Source organism: Anopheles aquasalis, chromosome 3, assembly GCF_943734665.1.
Source record: "Anopheles aquasalis chromosome 3, idAnoAquaMG_Q_19, whole genome shotgun sequence".
In the NCBI taxonomy this organism is placed as follows: domain Eukaryota; kingdom Metazoa; phylum Arthropoda; class Insecta; order Diptera; family Culicidae; genus Anopheles; species Anopheles aquasalis.
The window spans coordinates 62,503,162-62,513,548 of NC_064878.1; the positions used below are offsets into that span (position 1 = coordinate 62,503,162).

The 10,387-nt window shown below is 46.5% G+C and overlaps 1 protein-coding gene across 2 annotated transcripts in view; it reads right to left on the reverse strand.

Annotated features, from left to right (window-relative positions):
- Positions 1-5,305: 5,305 nt before the first annotated feature.
- LOC126578794 (tyrosine-protein kinase transmembrane receptor Ror2-like) overlaps positions 5,306-10,387 on the reverse strand; it is a 10,463-nt gene continuing 5,381 nt past the window's right edge. The window contains exon 5 of one of the 2 annotated variants that reach the window (XR_007608410.1): positions 5,306-5,894. The gene's annotated coding sequence lies outside the window, so the exon portion shown is untranslated. Of the gene's footprint in view, positions 5,895-8,092; positions 8,305-10,387 lie in introns of those variants that run through there. The other variant, XR_007608409.1, reaches the window with a different exon arrangement.

Genomic DNA, 10,387 nt, shown 5'->3' on the forward strand with positions numbered 1-10,387 from the left:
TGCTATTACTACTTTAGCTATGATTTAGCTACGATTTATCAAGCAAAACAGTATGAATTTATTATCAGATAAAACAAGTTTCTTGAAAATTCCGTATTCTGAAGGACAACGCCTGCAGCAAAGGGCGATAGGTCTTACCATCAGCGATAAATCGAATTCCACTTCAACGAAAGCCCTACACCACTGTACGCAGGCTCAAAACTTCGCACAGCTTGATATCGCCGGTCACAAAGACTTGTTAGAGACACATTAAGAACACATAAGTCACTCTGCGTGCCTTAATCGTCCGAAATCGTTAGCATCTTTAAACATCTTAGGGCAGGTGGGAAACCGATTAATGGGCAACAGGAAGCTGCGACATCGGCAGAACCAGAATCGTTAGAACAGCGTCTACTTTTCAACCTCTATGCATTCCAGGGCTCTGAACGTGCCCTATAAAATGTGTAGTTCTCATCGAATAGCGCTCAGTCAAGCTGATGTAGCAGAATAAACCTGGTGGAAGGAAACCGTACGCAAAACATATTTGAAGCCATGGCGAAGGTAAAAAGTGCCCATATCAAGCGTCAATCTCATGAACTCATTTTCTTTATTCCGTTCCCTTTGCAGGCCCTGTACCTACTGGTCCTTGTGGCCATCGCCAATGGAGCTCCTGCTGTTCTACCACGCGCTGAAGTTCTGCCAACTCCAGATTCGCCAATTTCGATCGCAACAATGAACAATATGATGCAAACACTAACGTACGGACTAGGTGGTCGGTCCAGAAGACAGATTCCCTACCAGGCAGGAGGAGGCTACGTAGAGAGAGTTGGTGTTCTACCATCAGATGGCAGCATAGTTATAGGTGTTGACCAACCAACGGTTAGCATCACTCCAATTGTTTCAAGTGATGGCAGGCGTCGAAAAGGAGGCAGAAGACCAAATCGCAAGAGACGGCCTGTTGCTGGAAGTCTACCAAGCGGAGGAGTAATATATACTGGTGGTATAGTACCTAGTGGCGGAATATTAGTTAGTGGTGGTATAGCACCAAGTGGTGGCGTAGTATCAGGTACTAGAATGGTACCTAGTGGTGCATTAGTAACAGGCGGTCCAATTGTCCCAAGTGGCGGATTACTAGCAGGCGGTGGATTAGTACCGAGTGGTGGGATAGCTCCCAGCGGTGGGATGGTTCTAAGTGGAGGCAGTCGTCTTGGCGCAGGCGCAGGCTTCTTGGGTGGAGGCAATCCCCTTGGCAGTGGCGGACTACTTGGCAATGGGGGTCTACTAGGCAATAGTGGTCGCCTTGGCGGTGGGAATCGTCGTGGCAACCGTCGTCGTCCTGGTGCTGGCAGACGGCCTAATCCTAACAGAGACGAGAATCCTGAAAGAGAAGACGAAAATAATGATGATGATTTAGGAAATAATGATGATGATGATGGAGACTATAACGATGATGGAAATGAAGGAGACTATGGTGATGATGGTAATGATGATGGTGATGAAGGAGATGATGGAGATGAGGGAGACTATGGTGAAGATGATGGTAATGATGGTGGTGAGGATGATGGTGATGATGGTGGTGAAGATGATAGTGGATATGATGGTGGTGAAGATAATGGTGGAGATGATGGCGATGGAGACGACGCAGGTGATGCAGAAGATCCCGGAAACGGCGATGGTGAAGACTATTCGTAAAGTGGATGATGGTGAATCTAGTCGCAACTAGAGCGGTACCGGTCAGATATGCATTTTCCCGATGAAGGTATTCGAGGATAAAGGTCATTAAGGGAACCTAAAGCCTGCGATAGTGTGTAAGTATCTAATAAAATAATAAAGTTTAAAATTCTCTATCGAGTATAGAAAACCGAAAATGCCAACGAGAACGCTCACTGTACCGCTTAACTGAACAATCACGTGGCGCGTAGAAAAATGATGGTGGAAAGGATTCACGCTGAACGATAAATAACAGACAAATAAGACACTAAATTAACGAAATTACAGATTCAAAGATCAGCAGGAAATAAACCGTTGGCATCTCAACGATTGTCACACCACCAAATGGGACCGCGATACAAAAAGCCAGAGGCCGCTAAACCCCACCAAGGCGGTACCGATGCGATGTGTCGCACCCACAGCCTCACACCAGACAAACTGCTTGCCAAGGGGCTTAACAGGTGAACGAAACACCCCCCTGGCGGGCTTGGCTGCGACTGGGATCATCCACAACTAGCGAACCCGAGTCGGAGTTCAACCCCATTGGCGTCTCTTCGGTTTAGCACTTCGTAATCGGTGACGACATCGATTCGAGACGAGCACGTGCTTGCGACGGTTCCCATTAACCGGCAGGCCTCTCGCAGAGATTCCTGTTCTGGGCAGCAGTTCTCTAGCACCAACTTTCCCGTGTCTTTCACAAAATTCCGTAGACGATAAGGCGGATACGGTGGATGGCGCGTGCAAGTACGATGCGTGTATGTAAACATTGTCTGACTTGTGATCATCAGCGCCGTTGTTGGCGGCGTCATCAACGGGTTCGCCGGATCGGTACATAGTTCACACGAGGGCCATCTTCAACCCCATTAGGTATCTGCATTGGCAGATATCCTTCGCTATTTGCTGGAGATCTTATAAAATGGCATCGATTCTGGGAACCAAGGGTCAGTAAGAATTTCGTTCAAATTCCGTAAAGTCTTGTCTTTTGGCGAACACACTCTCTCTCTCGCTCGCGGATCAATTGTAAAACTCCAGTTGCAAGCAAGTGAATCCGCTCCGTTAAGGTCAAGGTTCAAAGATGAATCGCAATCCCGTTCCAATGTTAGTGCTGCTGATGTGTATCGGCATGGGCCTGCTGGCAATTGCCGGTCCGGCTGAAGGGCTGCCAACGCCGAATATTATCGATGCACCTCGTCACAGCGACTACAACATACCGGCAGCCATTGCCGGTAATCCACGCCCGTTGCTCGATGGAGACGTAAGTACACCACCCACGGTGCCCCTCTCTTCATGTAACGATAACGCATATCTTCGTTACAGGCAAAAACGGTCATCTACGATCTGGCCAGCACCATCACTGACGAGAGCTTCGATGCGATGGAAAGCAACTACATCGGGATGCTTTGGTATCCGTTTCGCTTGCTACCGTTCGGCCAGTTCTACCAGGGCTGGTAGATCCGATGACGACCCTTCGCAAATGATAATCCCGGCGGACAAACGAATGGCCACCATATGGCATTGTGGTGGCCCCGGTGTCCAATAAACCGAGCGACGTACAGCGTGTTTTGTGCATTAAGGCTTGTGATAGTTTTTAATCGCGTGTGATATATTTACTGTTAAAAGCGGTGTGCGTGCAGTTTCGATGGCATCAATGTTCTCTATTTTGTTTAACAGACTCCAAAACTCGTCGAAATAAACCAAGCAACTCACGACATACAAAAATGCGGAATGCTCAGTACAGGTGAGAAAGAAAGAAAGTCTTAGCAGGCATGGTAAGGAAAGGCAGCAATGTAACTATGCTGCGACTTTTTGATTGGAATCATTCTCACCTTAATTTGATGTCTTCGTCAACAATGCTCCGCCATTCCTATTTTCGAATTCATTTGAGAAACATAACAAATTGCCCACCCAAGGCAAACATTATACATAAATCGATATGTAATACTCGTCCTATTTGACCTGGTGAATAAACTTTGTCCTTGCACAACATCGTGAACCAAATGGTCATTGGGCTCTGATACGAATTTGCATGGTGGCAACGAAACCCCTACGCCAACTGATAAAGCGTTTGTCCCCGATTTACATGAACAAATTAAAAATGTAAACCAAATCTTAGGCAAAATGGACCTTTGCAGTCCTTGATCCTCAAATGAAATGATTTGGTCGCCTAATAGAATCGATCACGTTATACCTTTTTGATAGCTACGAACCGTTGCATTTTTAATATACAACACGTGAGTAAATTTAAGAACTCAGATCATCATCCCTCTAATGGTATAGTATGATTAATTTTAAACAGTCTGATGCTCCTAATGTATCCCCCGACTAGACACGGTGACATAACAAACCACTTACAATTTCACCAGGAATGTTTAACAAGCAAAAAAGCATAAAGTACATCCTTGAAAAAAACCCTAGATATGTTTGATACATCAATCTTTTAACCTTTCAAATTTTCCCAAAATTGCTCAGCAAACACACTTAAATAAGCGACCAACACCCTCCGGTAGGTGTGCCCGTAGCGCGGGAAATACGCCACTTTCCAATATTTCCCCCCGGTGGTGGTGAACATCAATCAACATGGCGCCCCGAAGCATGGGGGCTGGTTCACGTGCGTTTTTTGGACATCTCCGATTTCCAGCATCCGAAACCAGTTTTCGTTCCATCAACTGCGAATTTACGACGGTCTTTCCGGGAGGGTGACTCCCCATGGACGGGCCTTCGCTATCCGTGACGTGCGCCATCGGCAGCATCGTGGCCTTCCCGTGGGTTCGGATCCGGTTTTTTTTCGGGGGCGATCTCGGCTTTAATCTAAACGGTACATTCGGGGCCCGCCACTAACGATGACCCTCTCCCTCTCTTTTTTTTGCTTTCGTTGACCCGAACCCATGTATACCCTCAAACCCTGACTCAACCCGTGGTGCGAATTCCGATCGTGTGTGACGTTAAATGTGGCTACACGTGACTCGTCGATCCCCGCTTCACCGCCAGTTGCTCCATCTGTTCTTCCGTTCCTTTTCACTGGATTGACTGACGACCTGGCGCTAATCTTAAGCGAAGAAGCAGCGCTACAGCAGCAAATATTTATCTCCATCCTTACTGATACTTTCAGCAACAGTTTTTACCAGTGCTAATAAGTTATTCATAATAGTAAAATAAAAAAGAAATCATTTCTTAGCTCAATCACTGTTCCCATTAACAATTTGGTAAAGCCAAATGTGGTCCTACTTGTCGAGTTTGTTCTGAGAGTGCTCATGGTGTTGAAGATGCTACCATCTCGTCCAATATTTGTACAGCTTCGTGGCTCTTCAGCAGCATTGGTTTCCGTCCGGTGGCCAATTCTCTGTCAGTCTGCTGGTTGTGCGTAAGGAAATTCCTTCCACTAACGACACAGCACGTGCTCGCAATCTGATCGTGAATGACGCGTTCGGGGATCCCCTCCTAAGGCGTTTATTAGTCATCGAGGGCTGCACACCGTGCAGATGATTCGGAGGAGTTCGTACATTGATCAGCGAGTGCATCACATGCCTCACCGCTATCTGAACACAAACACACATTAACACCATTTGGTGAGACAAAACACATTTATATATATTTATTTCGTTCTTCATTTGCATGCCATTTGCAGGTTCCTTTCTACTTCCCTGATAGCGCACACTTGTCTTGTATCCCCTTGTATATGCGTCTTTGGAGCGATCTAGGCTTTCGGCGCATTCTTGTCGTCTTTTATCGAAATAAATTAATACACATTCTCCCCTCGCGGCACCCTTTCGCCTTTCTTTTTGATACGAAATGAAACAAGAAATAAGATTCTTTGGGACGGGGGACAACTGGAGGCAATCGTGCACCAGAGAGCGAGAGAAGGAGAGTGTCTTATGGTTTGCCAACATTCAAACTACACAAACGCAGGTCTAAGGATCTCTTGAGTGGAAGGAAGAATTTAAATTGTGGCTTACAGAACTACAAGTATCGTCTGACTGACTGACGATCGTCTGATCGTGCACGCACGGAAGGTGCAGCGCTCGGTGCTGCCGGTTACTGAAACCAGCAATGGTATCCATTACTCATCTTTACGCAAACCACCCGTCCCCATTATTGTACCCGCTTACAATCTACTGCAATCTTTATAAAGAAAACGTACACTCACGGATGGTCCACCCACAATTCGGCCCCTTTTCTGCACTGGCAGATCCCCGGGCGGGAGCTACCTTTGGGTATCTTAGCATTCTTATTAACTACCGGAAATAGAGAAGAAGGGGAAGGATGGGAACAATTGAACAAAAATGTTACCGTAAATGTAATTGTAAATGAACGATAAATAACAGACAAATAAGACACTAAATTAACGAAATTACAGATTCAAAGATCAGCAGGAAATAAACCGTTGGCATCTCAACGATTGTCACACCACCAAATGGGACCGCGATACAAAAAGCCAGAGGCCGCTAAAACCCACCAAGGCGGTACCGATGCGATGTGTCGCACCCACAGCCTCACACCAGACAAACTGCTTGCCAAGGGGCTTAACAGGTGAACGAAACACCCCCCTGGCGGGCTTGGCTGCGACTGGGATCATCCACAACTAGCGAACCCGAGTCGGAGTTCAACCCCATTGGCGTCTCTTCGGTTTAGCACTTCGTAATCGGTGACGACATCGATTCGAGACGAGCACGTGCTTGCGACGGTTCCCATTAACCGGCAGGCCTCTCGCAGAGATTCCTGTTCTGGGCAGCAGTTCTCTAGCACCAACTTTCCCGTGTCTTTCACAAAATTCCGTAGACGATAAGGCGGATACGGTGGATGGCGCGTGCAAGTACGATGCGTGTATGTAAACATTGTCTGACTTGTGATCATCAGCGCCGTTGTTGGCGGCGTCATCAACGGGTTCGCCGGATCGGTACATAGTTCACACGAGGGCCATCTTCAACCCCATTAGGTATCTGCATTGGCAGATATCCTTCGCTATTTGCTGGAGATCTTATAAAATGGCATCGATTCTGGGAACCAAGGGTCAGTAAGAATTTCGTTCAAATTCCGTAAAGTCTTGTCTTTTGGCGAACACACTCTCTCTCTCGCTCGCGGATCAATTGTAAAACTCCAGTTGCAAGCAAGTGAATCCGCTCCGTTAAGGTCAAGGTTCAAAGATGAATCGCAATCCCGTTCCAATGTTAGTGCTGCTGATGTGTATCGGCATGGGCCTGCTGGCAATTGCCGGTCCGGCTGAAGGGCTGCCAACGCCGAATATTATCGATGCACCTCGTCACAGCGACTACAACATACCGGCAGCCATTGCCGGTAATCCACGCCCGTTGCTCGATGGAGACGTAAGTACACCACCCACGGTGCCCCTCTCTTCATGTAACGATAACGCATATCTTCGTTACAGGCAAAAACGGTCATCTACGATCTGGCCAGCACCATCACTGACGAGAGCTTCGATGCGATGGAAAGCAACTACATCGGGATGCTTTGGTATCCGTTTCGCTTGCTACCGTTCGGCCAGTTCTACCAGGGCTGGTAGATCCGATGACGACCCTTCGCAAATGATAATCCCGGCGGACAAACGAATGGCCACCATATGGCATTGTGGTGGCCCCGGTGTCCAATAAACCGAGCGACGTACAGCGTGTTTTGTGCATTAAGGCTTGTGATAGTTTTTAATCGCGTGTGATATATTTACTGTTAAAAGCGGTGTGCGTGCAGTTTCGATGGCATCAATGTTCTCTATTTTGTTTAACAGACTCCAAAACTCGTCGAAATAAACCAAGCAACTCACGACATATAAAAATGCGGTATGCTCATTACAGGTGAGAAAGAAAGAAAGTCTTAGCAGGCATGGTAAGGAAAGGCAGCAATGTAACTATGCTGCGACTTTTTGATTGGAATCATTCTCATCTTAATTTGATGTCTTCGTCAACAATGCTCCGCCATTCCTATTTTCGAATTCATTTGAGAAACATAACAAATTGCCCACCCAAGGCAAACATTATACATAAATCGATATGTAATACTCGTCCTATTTGACCTGGTGAATAAACTTTGTCCTTGCACAACATCGTGAACCAAATGGTCATTGGGCTCTGATACGAATTTGCATGGTGGCAACGAAACCCCTACGCCAACTGATAAAGCGTTTGTCCCCGATTTACATGAACAAATTAAAAATGTAAACCAAATCTTAGGCAAAATGGACCTTTGCAGTCCTTGATCCTCAAATGAAATGATTTGGTCGCCTAATAGAATCGATCACGTTATACCTTTTTGATAGCTACGAACCGTTGCATTTTTAATATACAACACGTGAGTAAATTTAAGAACTCAGATCATCATCCCTCTAATGGTATAGTATGATTAATTTTAAACAGTCTGATGCTCCTAATGTATCCCCCGACTGACGATCGTCTGATCGTGCACGCACGGAAGGTGCAGCGCTCGGTGCTGCCGGTTACTGAAACCAGCAATGGTATCCATTACTCATCTTTACGCAAACCACCCGTCCCCATTATTGTACCCGCTTACAATCTACTGCAATCTTTATAAAGAAAACGTACACTCACGGATGGTCCACCCACAATTCGGCCCCTTTTCTGCACTGGCAGATCCCCGGGCGGGAGCTACCTTTGGGTATCTTAGCATTCTTATTAACTACCGGAAATAGAGAAGAAGGGAAAGGATGGGAACAATTGAACAAAAATGTTACCGTAAATGTAATTGTAAATGAACGATAAATAACAGACAAATAAGACACTAAATTAACGAAATTACAGATTCAAAGATCAGCAGGAAATAAACCGTTGGCATCTCAACGATTGTCACACCACCAAATGGGACCGCGATACAAAAAGCCAGAGGCCGCTAAAACCCACCAAGGCGGTACCGATGCGATGTGTCGCACCCACAGCCTCACACCAGACAAACTGCTTGCCAAGGGGCTTAACAGGTGAACGAAACACCCCCCTGGCGGGCTTGGCTGCGACTGGGATCATCCACAACTAGCGAACCCGAGTCGGAGTTCAACCCCATTGGCGTCTCTTCGGTTTAGCACTTCGTAATCGGTGACGACATCGATTCGAGACGAGCACGTGCTTGCGACGGTTCCCATTAACCGGCAGGCCTCTCGCAGAGATTCCTGTTCTGGGCAGCAGTTCTCTAGCACCAACTTTCCCGTGTCTTTCACAAAATTCCGTAGACGATAAGGCGGATACGGTGGATGGCGCGTGCAAGTACGATGCGTGTATGTAAACATTGTCTGACTTGCGATCATCAGCGCCGTTGTTGGCGGCGTCATCAACGGGTTCGCCGGATCGGTACATAGTTCACACGAGGACCATCTTCAACCCCATTAGGTATCTGCATTGGCAGATATCCTTCGCTATTTGCTGGAGATCTTATAAAATGGCATCGATTCTGGGAACCAAGGGTCAGTAAGAATTTCGTTCAAATTCCGTAAAGTCTTGTCTTTTGGCGAACACACTCTCTCTCTCGCTCGCGGATCAATTGTAAAACTCCAGTTGCAAGCAAGTGAATCCGCTCCGTTAAGGTCAAGGTTCAAAGATGAATCGCAATCCCGTTCCAATGTTAGTGCTGCTGATGTGTATCGGCATGGGCCTGCTGGCAATTGCCGGTCCGGCTGAAGGGTTGCCAACGCCGAATATTATCGATGCACCTCGTCACAGCGACTACAACATACCGGCAGCCATTGCCGGTAATCCACGCCCGTTGCTCGATGGAGACGTAAGTACACCACCCACGGTGCCCCTCTCTTCATGTAACGATAACGCATATCTTCGTTACAGGCAAAAACGGTCATCTACGATCTGGCCAGCACCATCACTGACGAGAGCTTCGATGCGATGGAAAGCAACTACATCGGGATGCTTTGGTATCCGTTTCGCTTGCTACCGTTCGGCCAGTTCTACCAGGGCTGGTAGATCCGATGACGACCCTTCGCAAATGATAATCCCGGCGGACAAACGAATGGCCACCATATGGCATTGTGGTGGCCCCGGTGTCCAATAAACCGAGCGACGTACAGCGTGTTTTGTGCATTAAGGCTTGTGATAGTTTTTAATCGCGTGTGATATATTTACTGTTAAAAGCGGTGTGCGTGCAGTTTCGATGGCATCAATGTTCTCTATTTTGTTTAACAGACTCCAAAACTCGTCGAAATAAACCAAGCAACTCACGACATATAAAAATGCGGTATGCTCAATACAGGTGAGAAAGAAAGAAAGTCTTAGCAGGCATGGTAAGGAAAGGCAGCAATGTAACTATGCTGCGACTTTTTGATTGGAATCATTCTCATCTTAATTTGATGTCTTCGTCAACAATGCTCCGCCATTCCTATTTTCGAATTCATTTGAGAAACATAACAAATTGCCCACCCAAGGCAAACATTATATATAAATCGATATGTAATACTCGTCCTATTTGACCTGGTGAATAAACTTTGTCCTTGCACAACATCGTGAACCAAATGGTCATTGGGCTCTGATACGAATTTGCATGGTGGCAACGAAACCCCTACGCCAACTGATAAAGCGTTTGTCCCCGATTTACATGAAAAAATTAAAAATGTAAACCAAATCTTAGGCAAAATGGACCTTTGCAGTCCTTGATCCTCAAATGAAATGATTTGGTCGCCTAATAGAATCGATACGCTAATCACGTTTGTTGGAGCCACGATTGTCAAAAAGCCGAT